Genomic DNA, 20,537 nt, shown 5'->3' with positions numbered 1-20,537 from the left:
ATCTAGTCAAACCAAATCTACTCATCACTCCACAAATAATATGCTTATGACATTAGTTTATTCATTCATTAATTCAGTCCTTATTAATAACTAGTGTAGCAGTAATGCTGAATGCCAAATCACTGTTTATTCTTGCAATGGTTTCATATCCATTACAGAAAACAAAATCAAGAACTCTTATTTTTAATTTATTTCTTGTTTGTTTTTCTTTTGTGATATGATACTGTACCTTTCCTCCAGGAAACTTCTGCACTGAAAAATAATATTCCATCCAGTATACTGTAGGTTGGACCTGTCAAAAAAGAAAGAGCAAGAGGCCAGCTGACTGACTGGCTGGCTATTTTAGGCAGGGTCTCTTGGGAATGTAAAGCCTGTGTGAGGTGAACAAAGGCCAAGTGTTAAGATTTGCGGTTTGCTAAAATCAATTCTATCAGTTCAACCCAAGTGTGACCAAACTCTAGGGAAATTATTTGGACTGGAGGAACTCATAGGAGATAGATATGCAAATAGGGTTATCAATTTATTTGCATAGGTGGACATAGTTGGCTGGATAAGCATCATTGACCAGGAGAACATACTGAAATAACTCAGTTAGACATGAGAAGGTTGCTCATGAGCTCAGCCTTAAAATATTGGGAGTTAAGAATTCTTGAAAAGTATCCTATCAGGCTAAACTACTTGTTAAAATATTTTTCAACAGCTTTATTCAGATATAATTCATACACAATACAATCCACCTTTTTAAAGTGCAGAATTCAGTGTTGTTAGTATATTCACAAGGGCATTCAGCCATCACCTCTATCTAATTTTAGAACATTTTCATCACCCAGAAAGAAATCCCATACCCATTCCCCCCCCAAAGCCCTACAGCCCTAGATAATCACTAGTCTATTTTCTGTCTCTATAGATTTGCATATTCTGGACATTTTATGTCAACAGAATCCTCCAATATGTGGTCTTTTGACTGGCTCCTTTCACTTAGCATAATGTTTTCAAGGTTTATTCATTCTGTAGCATGTATCAATATTTTGTTACTTTTTGTTTCTGAGTAAAATTCTATTATATGGATATATTATTATATTTCATTTATCCATCAGTTGATGGATATTTGGGTTGTTTCTACCTTTTGGCTACTATGAATAATGCTGCTATGAACATTCATGTACAAGTTGTGTGGACATATGCTTTAAATTCTCCTAGGTATATATATATGGTAACTCTATGTTTAAGCTTTTGGGGACCTGTCAAATAGTTTTCCAAGGAGGTGTACCATATTTCATTCCTATTGGAAATTATAAATATTCTTATTTCTTCACATCTTCTCCAGCATTTGTTATCTATTGTTTGATAGTAGACATCTTAATGGGTGTTATAATAGTATGTCTTTGTGTTTTTGATTTGCATTTCCCTAATAGATAATGCTATTGAGCATCTTTTCATGTGCTTATTAACTTTTTGTCTGTCTTCTTCAGAGAATTGTCTATTTGGATTCTTTGCCCATTTTTTTAGTTGAAGCATGTTTCAGTCTTTTAATTGACAAATAATATATTATATGGCTATACCACTATTATGTATCCGTTCATCAGTTGATTGACATTATTAAATGATTTTTGAATTTTTATGGAGAATGTTGGTGATCTCAGCAGGATGAAGGGGGAAATCTGGACTGGGGAAACTAACTTAGCTGATGAGCCTGACTTATAAAAAAGTACTAGGGTCTGAAAGAACAGAACAGTGCAAATTTTAGTACATGCCAGCTAACAAATTTAAGGCAGGAGGAAGGTGAAGCAATCTTAGAAGTGAATGAGGCAGAGCAGTCAGTATCTAGATAGTGATTATACTCAAAGCCACATGCTAGGTGCATTCTTTTTCCAGGAGGTCCATGCAGTTTAGAGCTGGACTCCTCCCAATTACTGAGAAAGTTGCACCTAGCTTCCATCAGTCCACTGCCTTTGTAGAAAGGGGCTGACAAGGGCTAAGAAGTGTCATAGCCTCAAACAAGCAGGCTGGAGTACCAGTGGCTGAAGCATTATTGGAAAACCAGGCAGAAGTGGGTGGAGAACATAGAGAATAGAGAAGATTGATCATCGCTGTAGATGTGGTGGCTCAGGGCCTACCTAAGTCATTCCACATTCGGTATGGAAATCCAGTTAGATCATTTCCAGATTCCAGCAGCTGGAGGGTATGAGTCTAGTACCTGCCTTGGTCAGACTTGGCTTTGGGACTGAAAAGCTTCAACAGATGTGCTAAAAAGCCTGAGGTCTGTAGCAAAATGGAGCAAGAGAAAGGCAAGGCCTTCCAAGCCTCTCCAATCTTAAGATATATTCAACTCTAGCTTATCTGTCTGCCTGTCTCTCTACCTCTCATCATCTATCTATTTTTCTCATTAGAAGAAAGCACTAACTTCCCCTTTGGACCCTTTCTTCCAGCATTAGAACATATTTCTGAACATTTGCTCTAATATCAAATAGAGTGATTGCTTTTAGTGTTTAGAGACCATATTGTATGAAAAAATAAATGTACCTTTAAACACCAGTATCATCCCCACTCTGCCAAGGAGTCCTCACTCTGAGAGCCCTCCTGTGGGAAGAGCAGGTTTTTGGCTCTTGTCCTAGGCAAACCTGAGGTCAAGTGCTACATGGTGGAATGTCATGCCCAAATCTTTGTTATACATGAGTTGCTGTTTCTGTATTTCTCCCATTCACCCCTCTCCAATACCATGTGTTTATATTGACATAAATCAAATGTGCGCACAACTTTCACACTCTACAGTTGTCTTCATATTAGTTATATCACAGTCCTTTTCCCTGACGTTATACTCTGAACATATTGAGTGAGCTAACTCTGGTTATTTTGATCAATGGCACTTTAGATAGACACTTAAGGTAGACCTTTATCTCATTGACAACTATTTTATTCACGACTTAACCAACATTGTTTTTGATATCCATTATTTGATATGTATTGTGCCAAGTGCTAAATATAAACCAAGAAAAAAATTCCTATCCTCAAAGAAATTATAGTCTAATAGTGGTGGAGAGGCAGACAAGCAGGAAGGCAATGAAATACCAAGTGATGGTCACAAAGGAGACATACTTAACTGAATTTCAGTCTCAACTAGCCTTTCCAGAGGAAATGGCTTTATTGGAGACTTGAACATTATAGTCATTAGCCAAATGAAGGGAGTAGATGTGGGGCAGGAAATCATGCCACACGCGACAACCTGCAAGAAGGCTCTTGATACATTGAAGGGATTGTGTCCTGCCATCTATCAGATTCTCTTTCCTGAGAAGTTTGAAAGCAAGTTCTGCAGAGAAAAAGAAGAGTTCAAGAAAAAACAGTATAAGCAGAGAAGCAGAAAGAAGCACAACTAGAAGGTCCTTCAGAGGCTTCAGAAAACAAAGCAGCAGCAGACTGCTGCTTCTAAAGGAGGCATGTGACCAAATCACCAGAGAGCTTCTCCTTGGACCGAAGCATCAGTGCTGCTCCTGGGGTCTGCCACTGTATTCTAAGTGACATAGGAAGGCTTTCTGGGCTGCTGCTGTAAGAGCCTATCAGAAGTCTTCAACTGCAGGGGACAAACCGGATTTGAACATGATTAAGTGATGTAAAATTCAATGATGGAACTTGATTCAAGGGTGGCTGAATGTAGTGGTTTAATTATATCACCAGATAAGAGAACTACATCTCCTCCCACCATCTTGAGCAATGACTTTCTTTCCTTTGTCTTCATGTTGCCCTTTCTCATGCAAACGTTCTCCAAGCGGTCCCCACTAGCAGCTCATTTTAGATTTTTAACCAGGACTCCATCTTTCCCGAGAGTCCCAGCAATAGTTTGGGTCTTGCACACATCCATGAACCAATCACTATGGCCGGGGACAGGTTGTTCTCCTAGTGCTCGGTCCTAAGTGCTCATGCCTGGGGCAGGATCAGCCCCATCTAATCACATGGACTGAGTGTGGTTCCTCAATGGAAAACTGAGATGCAGGAATCAGAAAGGGATGGATGGAAGTCAAGAGAACATAAACACCATCTGCCTTCCATAAATGGTTCCCTGGGTATCCTTACTTCCTTGTGTCCTTTAAATAAGTTCTCAGTAGCTAAGGTCAACTGAGCACATATTTTTCTCCTTATAGTCTAAAATGTCTAGTAAAAATAATCATTTGAAAAATGGTTCTTTATGAAATAGATCTTCACATGTATCACATGCAATTTTTAAATAGAAGTTGATGGTAATCTACACATGTGTATGGCTTAATAGCCAAGTATAAAGTCCAAATGCTCCCACATTGCATCCTCATCATGTCAGTACAGACAAATCCAGTTTTCAGAGCCTAAAACATTTTGGGACTCCACCCTTGTCTTAGCTGGATATCTTTTGTTATGAAGTGATCGTTCCATCTTCTCCAATTAAATAGAGTAACAGATTTTTCAAATGCTTAGCACAACTCCTGGAGCAGAGTAAGTCCTTTTGAAAATTGGGTTTGCCTTAAATCCTACAAAAGTTAATTGACAGGCAATGTGCCAAGTTTGATGACAGAAAATAGTTTAATACAAAGAGTTGGTCTTCATGGAACTCTGAGTTTATTAAAGACAAAAACATGAATTATGGTACAGTGTTTTAACTACAACAAAGATGGATACCAGATATAGATGTATCACAAAGGAGGAAGTAATTAAATATGGGAAAGGGTGGTTTGAGCAAGTGTTCTAGAGGAGGTAATAGCTAAACTGAATTTTGATAGAAGAACAGGATTTGGGTAAGTGGCTATGAGGAAAGAGCATTTTGAGAGGGTTGGGGGGGTCAGAAATAAAAGCAAAGTCCTGGTGTTGTAGAACAATATACTAGTGTGTTACAACTGCTATGGCAGGAATGGAAAATGTGGGTTTAGGGAGCAGCAAGAGAGGATGTCAATAGTACAAACAATGTTTTTGGTGTCGCTCATCCAATCAATTAAGTCTACTTTAAGAGTATTCCAGATAGAGATACTGTAAACATTTAACAATGGGGCATTGATTACATAGACAATGGAACAGTAAGCAGACCAAAAAATGATGCTGCAGAAGATTATATAGTATCAGAAGAAGGGGAAGGGAAGGAAAAGGATGGGAGAAGGAAGAAAGGAAGGAAGAGAGGAAGGGAGAGGAGAGAGAGAGAGAAAAAGAAAGAAAGAAAGAAAGAAAGAAAGAAAGAAAGAAAGAAAGAAAGAAAGAAAGAAAGAAAGAAAGAAAGAAAGAAAGAAAGAAAGAAAGAAAGAAAGAAAGAAAGAAAGAAAGAAAGAAAGAAAGAAAGAAAGAAAGAAAGAAAGAAAGAAAGAAAGAAAGAAAGAAAGAAAGAAAGGAAGGAAGAAAGGAAGAAAGAAAGAAAGAAAGGAAGGAAGGAAGGAAGGAAGGAAGGAAGGAAGGAAGGAAGGAAGGAAGGAAGGAAGGAAGGAAGGAAGGAAGGAAGAGAGAGAGGGGTAAGGAGCGAGGAAGAAAGAAAGAAAAAGAGAGGGGTAAGGAGGGAGGAGGGAGGGAGGGAGAAAGAAGGGAGAGGAAGGGAGGGAGATAAGTAGGAACCTTACTTATGTCATCTGCCATGGTCTTCCAGAAATCCAAATGCAGTCAGGTAACATCACAATGGACCTTAATGTAAACCTTCAGTGTTTCTCTACGGATTCTCTGAGAGGCACGGCTAAGGACTATCCTAGAGCATACCTTCTTTCTCTGTTACTAACAGAACCTCAGTTTTGACAAGGGCACCAGGATGCCTAGCCTAGAAAAATAAGACCAAGCCTTTGCTTCCTTGCTGTATGCTCACTTACACTGCCTCTCTGAGTGATTTGGAGACCAAATTCTGGCCAAAAGCTTGGGAATAGGAGAGTGGGTTCTGGAAACTATTTTTTCTTCCATGAAAAAAAATGGAGGTTCCCTTTTCCACTGGAATTATTTTCTTCCTGTTGTAGAGAAGGAAAAATATCTCTTTCCTGTACTCCCTAGCTTCTCTAGCAGGGGCCCTACAAATTAGACAAAGACAGATTAGAAAGAGGAAAAAGAAACAGAGTTTATTAGCATGTACAGCATGCACAGATGCAGCATAAACTCAATAATGAGTAAGTCAAAGTGGTGGTTAGAACTTGGGGTAATATAGCATCTTAATAAATAACAACAAATTTGTGGAGAGTGGAAAGACAATGAGAAAAAAGGGTGTAGCCTTTTAGGGGCAGCAAATTGCAGGAAGGCAAATACATGGAGTGAACCTAATGGAAGACAAGGGTTATTTTAGTGAGATTTGTTTGCAGGCCCATCTTGGTGGTGACTTTCAGTGCTCTCCAAGGCCATAAAACTTGCCCAGGAGAGGGGATTTATGGCAGTCCCCACTTCTCAGAAGTTTCTGCTTTTAGTCAGATAAGGGAAGCTCCAAGAAAGTTTCTTTCTGCATCTGTTGATGTTCACTTGCCTCCAGTTCAAAATAATCCTTATGCCAAGGGGGCATATTTTGTGGTGGCATATTCAGATTCCCTACACTGTCTTGAATGTGGTTTGTAAGGATATGATTTTTGGAGCGATGGCAGCCATCCTGTAACCATGCAGTGATAAATCTATTTAGAGTCCAGTATTGAGCAGAATGAAGGGATATAAAAGAAATAGAAGGTATTATGGTCCTTGAGCCCAAAAAGCCTATAATGCATTGTCACATGAATTAACTGGAGAACAATTACAAGACAACTTACAGTATTGCTCAGTGCCAGCTAATGTAGAGCTTATGGCAGCCCTCCAGAGCCTACTGGTGGTAATTCCATCCTGCCAGTGTTTCTTGCCAATCTGGCTAAACTGATGACGTTTTTAGGAAAGATGTGACATTTAGAGGAGATTCTGGTCTCACACTCCTACCTTTTTAAAATACATTGTGGCCCATGTTTAAACACCTCTAACAGCTTTCACTCAGAAAGGAAGCATAGTATCAAACAAGCACTGGACTAGACATTGGGCTTTAGTGTTGGTAAAGTCACTTCGCTATGGGACATGGTGAAAGTCACTTAAATATCTGGGGGTTTGGTTCCTCATTTGTAACTTGGGGATAATGATTCATTAAACAAATATTTACTGAGCACTTTATAAGTGTTGGACACTGTTTTAGGCCATGGGGATATAACAATGAACAAAAGAGACAAAGTCCCTCCCCTCATAGACGGCAGACATACAATAAACAACTATGAACTCCATCAGCATGCAGTAGTAAGTCTGATGGAAAAATGTAAAGCAGGAATGAGGAGGCTAGGAAGAAAGGCAGGTAAGTGGGAGGGAGCTACTATTTTATATAGAGTGGTCAAGAGTATCTCTTTGACAAGAGGCTTGCATTTCCGTCCCCTTGTGGTGTGTGTGTATGTGTATATATACATGTACACACATGTGCATAGCACCCTATTTGTCTGGAGGCTTATGGAGGTAGTCAAATGACTGAAAATATGTGATAAGAGCATGGAAAATTACTCAGGATTATGTGAACATAAACATAGAAGGTATTATCATTGTTATTATTGCTGATTAAGTCTCTACTCCTTAGTTTGACATTTAAGATCTTTCACAACACAGCCTTCCAACCTACCTCTCCGGTTTGTCTTCATTCCCCTGTATAAATCTGCCTTCCAGATAAAATTTTCACTTTTCCTAGTTCACTTGGTAGTTTATCATGCACCATTTGCTTTTCCTATTGTTTCTTCTGTTTAAATCCTTTATTATTTTACCTTTCATAAATTCTGTGTCCCCAGTAAAATGATAAACTTCTCCATGTCAGAGTGTTTCTATAAATGCCTTGAGTGGAAAAGTTGTCTGATAATATTTATTGATTTCACTTGACATACTAGTTTTATGTTTACCGTCACTCTGAAAACTATCACTTTGCTTGGAATTTGGTGTTACACTTAATTTTGCATGAGTTTTGAATTGCCTTATTTATTGTAGAACAGTGCACTCTTTGAGAAGCAGAATTTTGAAAAATTCTGTATTTCCAGTTTAACTGTGTTTGGGACTTCCAGTGACCTCAGTGTATTCAGACCAGTAAGTAGTTCTTAATCTTATGTGTCCTTTTCATGACCATAATCCCATACAGCCTCATGGCCTTTTCATGACCTTGGAGTATTTCTGGCTACTATGAATTTGTTATCATCTCTTGAATGACTTTCAGGTGTATTTTCCACTGGACGAATTTCCCAGCATGAGAAATCAAGCAGAAAAGAAGGATAAGTACAGTATAGTAGAAACTATAGGGTAAGTACTAAATGATGTTAGGAGGCATAATAATCACCTTCTAAAAATATCTCCATACTAATCCCTGGGATGTATGAATATGTTACTTTACATGAACAAAAGGGCCTTTGCAGATGTGATTAAATTAAGGATCTTGAGGTGGGAGATTTTTCTGGATTATCCAGTTTGACCCATTGTCATCTCAAGGGTCTTTATAAGAGGGATGTGGAAGGATCAGAGTCAAGAGATGAGATGGTAGGAATGAAGCCTGAGTGATATGGTCACAAGACAAGGAATGCAGGCTGCCCCTAGAAGCTGGGAAGGACATGGAAAGAACAAGATCCCTGGGCAAGTCCTGTGTGCTAGTTGAGAGGATATATTTTGGGAGTGGTTTGAAACCAGCTGTGCAGACTATTACTGTGTAACCTCAAGCAAAGCATCTAAATCATAGAAGCCTCAGTTTTCTCATCAATAAAGTGGAGAATAATATGCACTTTACTAGATTGGTAGAGAATTAAAGAGGCTGCATATAAGGCATTTTGCACAGTACCTGCCAACAAATACTCGGTTAAGAATAGTTCTCATTGTATCATTTGCACCATTTACAGCTGCTAACCATACCACCCATTCATTCAGTATTGCTGAAGCCGCTCAGCAATGGACAATTTGCAAAGCCATCCACGCCAATGGATTGCGGGGTGGGAGGGCAAAGCGAGAAAACAGCAGTGCCATCTCCAATTACGCACAAGACTGTACATTTTGCACCATGTATTAAAAACGTTGGGTGCTTGCTTGCTTCCAGATCTTCAGTGCACGTGGCGTTATTAGAAACCGTCTGCTACAGTCTAGACACAGCCACGGAGTCTGGTCACCAGCGGGAGGGAGCAAGGGCCAGAATTCCTGCTGAGTCGCTCTGAGCCCCAGCGCTCTACCTTAATCCCCCGTCTTAGCTTTCCATCTGCAGCTGGCCACCCTGCAGCAGAGCAGAGCCCGCCAGCCCCTGCCCAGTTGGCCGCCTGGCGCGCAGCGGCCGCGGCGTCCCCGGGGATCGGGGAGGTGGGCGGGAGCGCGGCGGGGGCGGAGCTCGGCGTCCCGCCGCCGCCAGCGAGGCTGCCGCCCCTTTCCCGGCGGCTCCGGCCGGGCGGCGCTGCCCTCGCGGACGGGTGGGCGCGTCCCGGGCCGGAAGGAGGCGCAGTCGGGCACGCGACCGCCCACCTCCAGTCGGCCGGGCCGCGCGGTCTCCGCCCGGCTCCCGCGCGCCTCCTCAGCGCTCTGCAGAGAATTTCAGTTCCTGCGAGCAGCCTGCGCCTCCCGGAACGCATCTAGAAAGGACCGCCGTGCCCGAGCCGCCGGAGCCTTCCGTGTGGCGCCCAGAGGCGCCGCCGGGGACATGCAAAGGGGAGCCCCCGCCACAGCGCAGGCAGTGGCCGCGCCGCCACGGGAGAGCCGGGCCAGAGCAGGTAGGCGACCGGCGGCCGCGGGAGGAGACGCCTCCGCGCCGCGCTGCCGGGCGTCCACCGGGGACCGGAGCGACGCGGTGTGCTCGGTGCCGATGGCGGATGGTTCGGTCCCACAGCTGGCCCGCTAATGCTTTGCCTGTTGCTCTTGTTCCCATCCCATCCTGCGCTCCCTGCAGGGCAGTCTTTCTCGCAGGTGATGGATTTCTCTGCAAGGTCATTGCTCTCGTAGACTCTGGCTAATGGGAGAAGACGCCTGCTGTACTTGCTCTTGGGCGGGGGAATTTATAATCGATCGGGTCTGCACACTGTGAATATACAAATAGGTGTGTGTGTGTGTGTACGTGTCTGTGTTTGGCAATACTACACTGACATTTTTCTCCTTTTCCTACGCCAGTCCCTTTAGTCAGAACACTATAGTTATGTATATGTGTGTGCGTGTGGGCATGTATATACACACACATATATACACACACGTATATAGTTTTTCTTGAGATAGGCGGAGAGTGAAGTAGGGCCAGCAGAGGTTGATAAAGGGAAATCATTGTAGACCTGTTCAGTATCTAGAGGTGAACTTTGGAACCACATTAAATCAGGTTAGAGCGACTAGAGGCTATAAATGATTCTTTGGAGGTGGATTTTAGAAAGGATCTGAAGAACACTGCTAACCAGTACTCACAACCGATCTTCATGCTATCCAGGCAGATCTAAAAGATGTATGCAAAATTTCGGCTGCAACAATGGACAGGGAAGGAGGGATTAAAAAGAGGGTTAGGGAGACACTTGGGAAGTGAATTTTGGGTGGTGGGAAGGCAGCAAATTCCGGCGAGATTTAAAGGGCCTTCTGGAGGGACATTGAGAGAGATCTCTGCTTGGGGTATAGGCAGTTCAAGGTTAAGATGATGTGAAAGCCCAGAAGGCAGCTGAAGCAGTGGGGAAAAGGCAAGGGTTTGAAGTGGGGAAGGAGAAGCAAGCTCTGAGTCACCATCCACCTTTTATTAAAGTATCTTCTCCCTGTAAAAGCAATACTTGAAGATGCCATGTAAATATTTTTCACAACACATTTGTTTAAGATCCATTGGTCCATGTTTTCATTTTGTTTTTGCAAGCAATCTGGGTCATGGTGGGACTGGAAGAAGCTGAAGTGTTTACAACACCAGCAAGATTTGGAGAGAGAGTTGATTAAGGCTTAGCCTCATAAAATATTTACACATCTCTTCATGGGCTTTTGTTTGCTCATGTTGGAGCTGCTGCATATTTTACTTTGATAATGCATTGAGTGTACTTCTCCCGAATGTGCTTATTTTCCAGTTATAAACTATTCTTTCTTTTCCATTGTGTTCACCATTGGTCTGTCCTGAGTAACAACTGTGGGACTAAAGATACATCAGTCACAACAGGAAGAAGAAAATCTCTGTTGTTATCTGCAAATGGCAGGAGTTTGTATTAGAGGATTTTCTTTTGAAATAGAATCATGAAAAGCATTTTCAAGTTTTTGTGTTGTTTGTGGGGGGAATGGTTTGTTGATTCATAAACAGAAAAACAAATAGTAGTAATTGCCATTGCAAGGCCAGATGTTATATCACTAGAATTTATTTTGGAAACAGAGCAGGGGAACTCATGGAGATCCATGTAGAGGGTATTATGGTGTGGTGAGATTTCACCTAATCACTAACTAGACTTTTATGAAAATGATGAGGACAGAATCACAGGTGCACAGCTTCATAGGGAAAGTGGAAGAATGAAGCATGACATGAATCAGATCAGTCTCAGCTGAGTGGTAGGTTCCAATAAGATGATTGGAAATTTGGGTGTTTTTAAAATTGTCTCATTACACTTGCTCCATGCCCTTATCTGTCCCTGCAACATTTCCTTAATTATGCCTCAAATATACTTAAGTATATTTTTTAAGATTGTGTTTATTAAAAATATATTAGATACAGCTATCCTTCATTGTATGAATTTCCAGTCACAAAATCTGCAGCTTACAGGGAAGCACTAAAATACTGGTCATAGAATCACAAAATCATAAAAAGACTGGCCTCAAAGAGTCTGGACACACAACCCCAGCCCCAGGTCACACTTGAACTGTCTCAGTGGCAATTGTTTCTGCCCTTTATGCACTTGTTCATTGATTCATCCAAGCATTTAATGTATATTTATCCTGAACTCTACATGGTCCTAAATAGTGGAATAGAAGAATGAACGAAGAACAGGCTCAGCCTGCAAAACTTGGAAGGGAGGAAGTAGCTAGTTAAATGTTGGGATAGGACAAGCACAGGGTGCCATGGAAACTAGGTTATGTAGGTGGAGAGGACAAGGACAGTCCCCAGGGAGCTGAAGGATGCAGGGAACCAGTCTGGTAAGAGAAGGGCAGTCCTGATACAGCAAGCAAAGGCTGCAGAGGCCCCAGAAGAACAGTAACTCTAGGTAGTTGGAAAACTGTTAAGTAGAGGAAAGAGGGAAAGATGAAGATGGGGAAGGAAGCAGATCTGTCATCAGCTGAAGTCCAGAGGAGCTGATGATTCATCTGGTCAGTCAGCCATCTGAACTGGATAAGTTAATAAATGCTGTTGATAGCCTTCAAATATCTAGAAACCATATTTACCTTCATTTACAATCACCTGATTAAAAGGAGACATGTCCTCAAGAAAGTCATAACTGTGCCTCAGTTTCTTCACCCATGAAATATCTACCACCTACTCTGCATATTGTGAAAATAAAAGAGAATGAGGGAATGAGCTTAATAGAAATTCAGGGGCTCTTATTTTCATAGCAATAATTCTCAGAGAATAATGATGGGAAATACTACATATTCCAAATACTTAATTGTTCCAGATGACTCCAAAAGGCAAAAGTATGATGGTATGAAAAACTGAATGAACAAGAAAGTAACTCAGGAACACAGGCTAAAGAGAGCCCTAAGACCAGACACAACTTTTTAGTTATTTTTTAAGTGAGGGAAATATATACAGCAATCCCATAGTAATCAATACCTGCCTTTTTAGAACTGCTTACAACCCATTGTGAAGTCAGTTTCCTGGGTTATTTTTATTTCCAAAAAATAATATTGAGTAAAACAGAGTAGAAGGGTATGTAAGTATTGTTCATGAAACTTTTTAATTAAGTATATACTTATATGTATATATACATTGGACTATGAGTAAAGTGTGTATCTTACTCTGCATCATGTTTAAAAAGTCCGAAAGCAGTTGCTTTTAGTTATCGAAATGAGAGCTGCTTCTAGTTTGCAGGACCCCAAGAGTCAACTAGGAGATCTGATACACAAGCATTTGCGCAATATTTAGGATAGCAAAATTGTCTTGAGAAGGCAAAACATTTTGACTTAGCAGAAAATTCATGGCAGTAAAATCAGAGGAGAGCGAGATCCTTGGGGGCTGAATTAGTCTAGAAAGGCATCAATGATGAAATGGTATCTGAGCAAGTTTATGAAAGATGAATGGATCTGGGTGGGCAGTGAAGAAGGGGTGGAGATATAGAAGAAGGAAGTAAAGAATGAGGTGGGGTCATATGAGGTTTATTTAAGAATCATTTAGTAAAGCAAAAAATGAATATCAAGTTGGGGAGGGAATTGCAGCAGAATTTCTGTTTAGACTAAAATATTACTCCAGAGTTGCTATTTATTTAATGTTTATGATTTCTTTTCCTAATTCTGCTGCAGAATGTCCATAACATCATACATCTGTCATTTACTGCCATCTTTTTACTTCTTTTGTAATAATTTACTGACTAAGCCTTGCTTCAATTGAATTTCATGGTTGAACAATTGAAATTTTGTGATATACCACATTGGATCATGATTACTTCATTTCTAAGAGCACAGAGGGGCTATCCAGTGATTGTCGTAAATGGAGCAAACCCTTCTGTTTTCTTCAACTGGCCTCCTTTCTGGAGTGGTGCAAAGCCCTGTAACTAGGCCTAACCGCCCCGTGAAGGTGGACCAAACCGCTGTATTCATGACCCCCAAAGGAAGAGCAGAATCTGATGGGTTTTCTTTTTCGGTTGGTCTGTGACTTATCCATCATTTTAGTTAAATATTTAAATATGTTTGTTTGCATTTCAAGAAATTAACATCAGAGTGTTTTGCTGTAGCCTAATGGTTATTTTGAGAAGATCAGGTCAGAGAAGAAAGTCTTGTGTTTTTGAAAACTTTCTGTAGGCTTCTTTTAGCTCTTGCTGTCCTTCCTGTGAAATAAAACAATGTTTTGATATTGAAATCCTTTTGAAAAAAGCTATTTCTTTAACCGGAAGAACAGTGCCAGTTAAAATACTCTTGTGCTTAAACTAGTTGATTTGGAGTGCAGTCAAATATGGAAATTCACTTTTTTATAAAGCTGTCCTGGACTCCTCTTTCATCTTCCTTCTCCACATCAGAATGTTTAAATTGGTGATAGTAGAACTTTTATGCATAAGAGTCAAGTCTGGAATAATAAAAACATTTAGAGTGCATTTGGATTGAGAAGACATTTACTGAATTTCATGAGGGAAAATGTATATGCCCGTAATTACGATCTAGGTTACTTACTGTCTTGAATGCCCGTGAGAAAAATTTTCACAGCTTTGTGTTCAGGCATATTGGAGTTAGCCACACAATAACAGCTTTCTGATTTTTTATTTCTATAATTAGATTGCTGGCTTTATTTTGAAGCTAGCTGCATAATTAGGGGCTCAAATTATTATTACCAATCAATAATAACTTACCTTTAGCTGGAAGGCTAAATGCTATGACTTACCGAATCTGAACACAAATCTGGAAGTAGGGCTTAGAAATCTGTATTTTATAAGGGCCCCCAAAGGATTCCAATAGCCAGGCTGGGACACCACTGTTAAGTCCTGCCTTACTGATATGGAAATACAGATGAGTCCCAGACAAGTTAATAACTTGTCCCCAGTCATTGTTGGAAGTCTAGACCACCTCTTTCTAGTTCTCCACCAGTTCTAAGGTTAGGGAGGAGCAGGCCCAGAAGAGACGGTGTGAACAGCTCCAGTTTGACAGGGCAGGGGAAGTGAACTACTCCTGCAGCCCTTCCTCCAAAACTGAGAGTCAATGCAGTGAGCCATTCTGAATGGCAATGCAGTGATCTCTGCCCCAAGGGTCTGATGTGGCAGAAAAATTGTGGGGATCAGCTGTGTGATCTGAGGCAAAGCGCTCTCTGGGCTTTACACACCAGATTCCATTTAAAAATGTTAATTCTTGGATCCTAAGCCCAGTGGATACCCAAGGCACCCTAGGAAGATGGTGTTGGTCAGTAGTCACGGAGCCTGACACTTGCAGAACCAAGCAAACCTTGAAAAAAACTCGAGGCTGGAGAGTAGAAATCCAAAGTCACAGGCGCCCCCAGGGACCTCAGCACTGTTGCTAATTCAGTAACAGGCAACTGGACAGAGAGCTCTAGAGCTCCTTAAAAAATCCATTTGCATCTACTGATTTTCTGGAGGAAAAGGAGTTGCAGTGAATCCTTTTTTTCAAGCCTGAATTGCAAATGGTTCACAAAGTGGGAGGTCTAGTTTAGGGGAATAATCAAGATGTTTTATGTGAGTAGATTCTCGATTGCTTTTTCAGGATATTGATTTTGAAATAGCCTAAAATTAAAATAACCATATTTTGCCTGTGGGAGACTCTTCTCTTTCTTTATAATATACAACTTTGGGCGATTGAAATGCTTGAGGGAGTTAATAGTTTGTGTTTGCTGTATTTTCTGAGTAATCTGAGCATCTTTTTTGTTTCAATTCTTACTGACAATTTTTCTAAAATGTAATAGCCTGTGTCTATCTGTTTGCCTTGTTAATAAGTACAATATGGCAATTATCATCGGAATTCAGAATTTTGCATCACCTCCAGGTTTCTATTCTGAATTATAGCTATGTAGGACAGGGCTGCTGAATATAATACAGAAATTTTAAATTGCTTTTCTTCTTTTTCCCATTGATATGAATGTGTTCTCCCTAAGAATCTCCTGGTACATCTTTCACATTTTTTAACAATAGGTTTGGGTTTTTTTCAGATATGTGATTCATTTTGGGTCCCACTTTGCTGGGCTTGGGTCTTCCTTTCTCTTGGCCTGTATATCATTTTGGAATGCTTGTTTCTTCATCCTAAGCTAGTTTCTCAAGCCCCTCAAAACATGCTTTAAAGCTCGATTATTTCAGCAAACTCTGTGATTCTTAAGCCCTGTTTCTAAGTACTATTTTATACATAGCATGAATTTTTAATTTATACTTAATTATATGGTTCTCTAAGCATTCCTTTCTTTGAATCCCATAAATTATTTCTCCCTATAAAATGAAGGTAAAAATGAAGTGACTAGAATTTTAATGCTAATAAGAATTTTAATCAGCACTAAGGTTAATAAATGGATGTGCATCTCCCCCTGCATCCCTGAATGAGTAAAAATTGCTTATGACAAATAGGTGTGGAGGATTGGTCTTGTTTTCATGTCAAACATGTTCTGAAAGCAGGCAGATAACAGAAATCTGTCAATGTCAGGGTCAGGGGCTGGGCTCTGATTGAGTGAAAATGCCTACACATCTCCTTTCACACGGGGCATGATTCTTATCTGCACATAGAGATTCTCTGAGGAAAAGATGCTTTGCTATGAGCCTCTGAGAGTCCTGGTACATGTCACTTGACCTGTCCATATCTCAGATTTGAAGATGGATGTACCAGATTAGAAATTAAAAACTGGTAGTGGGTGGGCCCAGCAGGAAGGTCAGGTGTTATTTGGCTTGCAGATATTTATTTTTAATTAAGCTAATACTGCAAAATTAGATCTATTATAGGAAACACCAATCCACTTTCTCTAGGCAGGACCTGAATAGCAGTAATGTGCTGCCTCTTATTTCACTATAGTTCCCACTACTCCCTGTTGTCTCTCTTACACTGAGGCTTCACATAAGTCACTTGTACTCTACAACTTCATTTAATTGTGTTAGCTACCTAGAGCTCATAGATACCTGAGTTCGTGAAGTCTGAACCACATGTTTTCTAAGTACCATCGACTCTACAGTGCTATTACCATGCTTATGAAATTGCACAAAGTAGAGAGAACTTTATATTGAATGTAGTTAACTTCCATAGATTATAGTGACAGTCTAAAAAGTTTCCATTATCATAATATGTAGATTTATAAAAAGTTAATGAACACAAACTGAGTTGAACTGGTCTGTTAGTAAGAATGGTGGGAATTTTTTATTTGCTTGCTTGCTTTTTATTGTACCACATGTAGGAACAAGCAAAGAAAATGAGCCATTTTAACAATAATTTCATTTATTCTTGCTCTTGACCAGTGACTGTGATTTTACTTTGGATTGCTTTGTGTACTTATTAAATGCACCATGTCTTTATTTTATGTACAACTCTGTAGTTTATACACCAAGCTTGCATAGCTTCCTAAAGCCCAAAGCACATCTCATTCTTCCCAGTAATGGTGCATTGTATTTAGTGGGCTTGGCAGTTGAGAATAAACTGTCAAGGGTGTTCCCACTCGTGTCCCAGTCTGTGACTGCCTGTACAGCTGAGAAATGGTCGTCTAGCAGAGGCAGTCGGCTGTGCTTTCGCCCATTGCTGAAGCCAGTCAGATCCCTGCACAGTCTTGCCACTTGATTTTGTGGAACTACCCTGTTTAATATGGATAAAAAGGAGGTGACTGTGTCAGGGGTGATTTGTTCATGTCACAAATAATGGCAAATGCCCTTTGAGACAAGCTGGGAAACTCAGGCAGATCTCCGAAGTAAAGAAAGCTCTTCATAGCTCTCTGTAATCTCTCACTTCTTCTCAACCTCTGCTGCTACTTTTCCTTTCTCATGCACACTTCACTGTATTACCACCCCCACATCGTGCCTCCTACTTTACTTCTAAAAACATCCTCGCGCCTAATTATTAATCCCGAAGTGTCGGTGCTTCAGCAGCTTCACTCCAAAAAGTGCTGAGAATAGTATCGGTGGAAGCCAACAGAGGACACAGTGCTACATCGACTCTATGCTTTCTTCGGACAGAGTGCATTTCCTTGCAGAATGACTTCCAAGTCGTTCGGGATTAGGTGTCATGTCAACTGAGATGTATTGATAATGTATAAAAGCCATGAGTTAAAATTCCTTAGGGGTAAAGTCAATATTTCTTAGTGATTTTAAATAACATAAGTTTATTTGCACTGCAACTTTTATGTTTTCTTACTGAAGAAACTATTCTCCTACTCCCTTGGTGGTTATTTTTATGTTTAAAATTGTAATGATAGGTTTTTAAAGATCAGCCCTCTGGGGTTTGTGGCCTTTGAGTGGTGAGTCTAAATCTCAGGGAGGGATGATAAAAGTTAATAACCTGAGCTGGACTGGATTGAGGACACATCAGTTTCTTCTGCTTTGCAAATCAAGTAAAAATATTCCTAAAACTGGAAATAGAAATTTATGAAGGAGATCAAGTCTAGGATGTGAACAGGGGTTGGCAGAAGGCTCTAACTTCAGGAAGATGGATGCTTGGATCATTTGATACATTTGCATTAGTATCTGATATAGACTCAGACCCTGTCTACGGTGCTAGGGAGTCAAAGTTGAATAAAACATAGTCTGAACTCTCAAGTAATTCCCAGACTCCTGGACTAGATAAACATTTTATTAAATATGGCTCAGCAAAGTTAGAGCAGGCTCTTTTCCTGGTCAGCATCTCCGGAAAGTCCCCCAGCTGCCTGGCAACCAGGCTCGTCTCTCTCAGCCAGGCCTCACGGTACCTCTCCCTTCCTTCCTGTCAGCCCCGCACAGCAATTCAGCTTCGTTTTTGTCCCTCCCCCCGCCGGCTTCACCACCTGCTTACCACACCTGAGCTCCTTTCTTCCCAGCAAGGTCAACTTGAAAACTAAAGGAAGTCTTTCCCACACTTCACTTCCTTAATAATGCCGAAAACAAAAACAAAGACATGTATGTTCAACTTCATTTTGCTAAGAATAAGTAAGTAACAAGAGGGTAGCAAAAGCAACCAAGATGGGCAGATAAAAGATTAAGCAATCGTCTAAGTTTCTGCTGGCCCATATGCTATAGGAAATTTTCTCCCCAGGAATACAACAGAACCTCAAACGTAATTTAATTCCCCCTTCCTTTTCTATTCAATGAAACGTCTACAAATGCAAGTGAGATGAATCAGAGTAACAATATTATAGAAATTACTCTATTATCAAGATTATCATAACTGGCATCAGAGAAAAGTGCTCTAAATTATTCTTTTAATACATCATTGCTGTCATTGGTACTTTATCATTGCTCATAAATGATTTGTGAAACACTAGTGTATTTTAAGATGGTTTGAAGACCACTGTTTTATTAGAGAACTGCTTAGGCTCTCAGGGTTTACCTCCATCCTTGAGGGGTAATTTTTGAATCAGCTCATTACTGGGTAATGTGCCCATTACCCAGCCATCATCATAGTTGCTAGGCAAGATACCCCATGCCCTCATGCTATGTTTTTTGTCTGAGGTGCTGCTCCTCTTCCCTGGACTTCCTCTCCAGGGTTAGGACCCCGGAAGTTCACATGGCAATTCGTGTCTCTGTGATGCTGGTGAGTAGGTCATCTCTGCGTATTTGCCCTCCTGAGAGAACTCTCTTACCTTGCCCTGCAGAAGGTAGTGGCAGAGGAAATAAAAGAGAGAGGGTACCTAGATTACAGAATTAAGATGTAGAAAAGAAGGACCAAGCAGACAGATGGGGGAAGAGGAATTAAAGTGGGTAAAGCAGAGCAAGAGCCTGAAGGAACCACCAGGGCCTTCACCATCTTGGTTCTAGGGCATGGGAGAAACCTGGCACATTTCTCTTTGTCCGTCTACTTGCCACTGCAGGAAACGGGCGATGGATACACCGCAGATCTGTATAGTTAATGAGCTCCAACTCTTGTCAAAACTTCATTCTTTAGCCTCTCAGTGGCATCCTGCTAACCCATTTCTCATTTTTAAAGATCTTGAGGTTTATCCTGTTTTTTTGTCCCATTTTAGAGATGAGGAAACAGAGTAAATAACCTACCCAAGGCCCTTCAGATAGTAATTGACTGAGCTATGTACAGATTCAGTTGTACTGAAACTTCAAAGGCCACATGCTTCACCACTGTGCCACACTTCAGTAGACTAACATCATTAATATACTAACATTATTAACATGAATATTATTACCACTGGGTCAAAATATGAGGAGCAGGCAGGATTTCACAGACTGCATTCTCTTATGTCAGATTTCACTTTGTGTTGCTTAAAAACCAAATGTGAAAGCTTCTGCCTCAGTGATGTCTTTTAAACAAACAGGGTGAGTTCGAGGAGAAACATTTTAGGTAAAAACTTTATGAATCATTGTATAGGCAGTAAAATTGGAAAACCAAACTTTTTACCAAAATATCCTGATGACACATGCTCAGCAAACACTTCTTTGTTTCCCCAAAGAAAAACCAAACACGTATTGCGTAGTCACACGCACATACCACGTGCACATTCACACGTGTAACAAGAAAAACCAGGCGTGTGTCTGTGTTTAGCCCTACCTATGGACTTTGGACTTAGAAACTATTTATAGAACTAGTGTTTCCACGGTAGACGTTTTAATCATAGATATTTATTTACTTACGAAAGTTGAGCAATCCCTTATTGCTTGCAGCTAAGTATTCTCGTTGCAAATTGAAGGCTGTAAAAAAGGTAGGCTATGTAGAAGGCTCATTTGAGAACAAGTTCCTTCTTAAAACTAAATTTGTAATAAACTAATGGTACTTGACAGGAGCATGAATATACATGATCTCTGTCCATTTTAAAGATTAAATTCCAATCATTGTTTTTAAAGCTATGACTTCTGCCTTAATTTTTTTTT

General features: G+C 40.5%; 1 protein-coding gene across 3 annotated transcripts in view; it reads left to right on the top strand.

Moving 5' to 3' along the window:
• The first annotated feature begins 9,561 nt into the window (after positions 1-9,561).
• GPRIN3 (GPRIN family member 3) overlaps positions 9,562-20,537 on the top strand; it is a 70,288-nt gene continuing 59,312 nt past the window's right edge. For 2 of the 3 annotated variants that reach the window (XM_036922096.2, XM_036922097.2), the window contains exon 1: positions 9,569-9,689. The gene's annotated coding sequence lies outside the window, so the exon portion shown is untranslated. Of the gene's footprint in view, positions 9,690-20,537 lie in introns of all 3 variants that reach the window. The other variant, XM_036922100.2, reaches the window with a different exon arrangement.

The sequence above is a fragment of the Manis pentadactyla genome, chromosome 5 (genome assembly GCF_030020395.1).
Source record: "Manis pentadactyla isolate mManPen7 chromosome 5, mManPen7.hap1, whole genome shotgun sequence".
NCBI lineage: Eukaryota > Metazoa > Chordata > Mammalia > Pholidota > Manidae > Manis > Manis pentadactyla.
The sequence above is the reverse complement of the archived record's forward strand: the minus strand, read 5'-3'. Positions and strand labels throughout refer to the sequence as shown.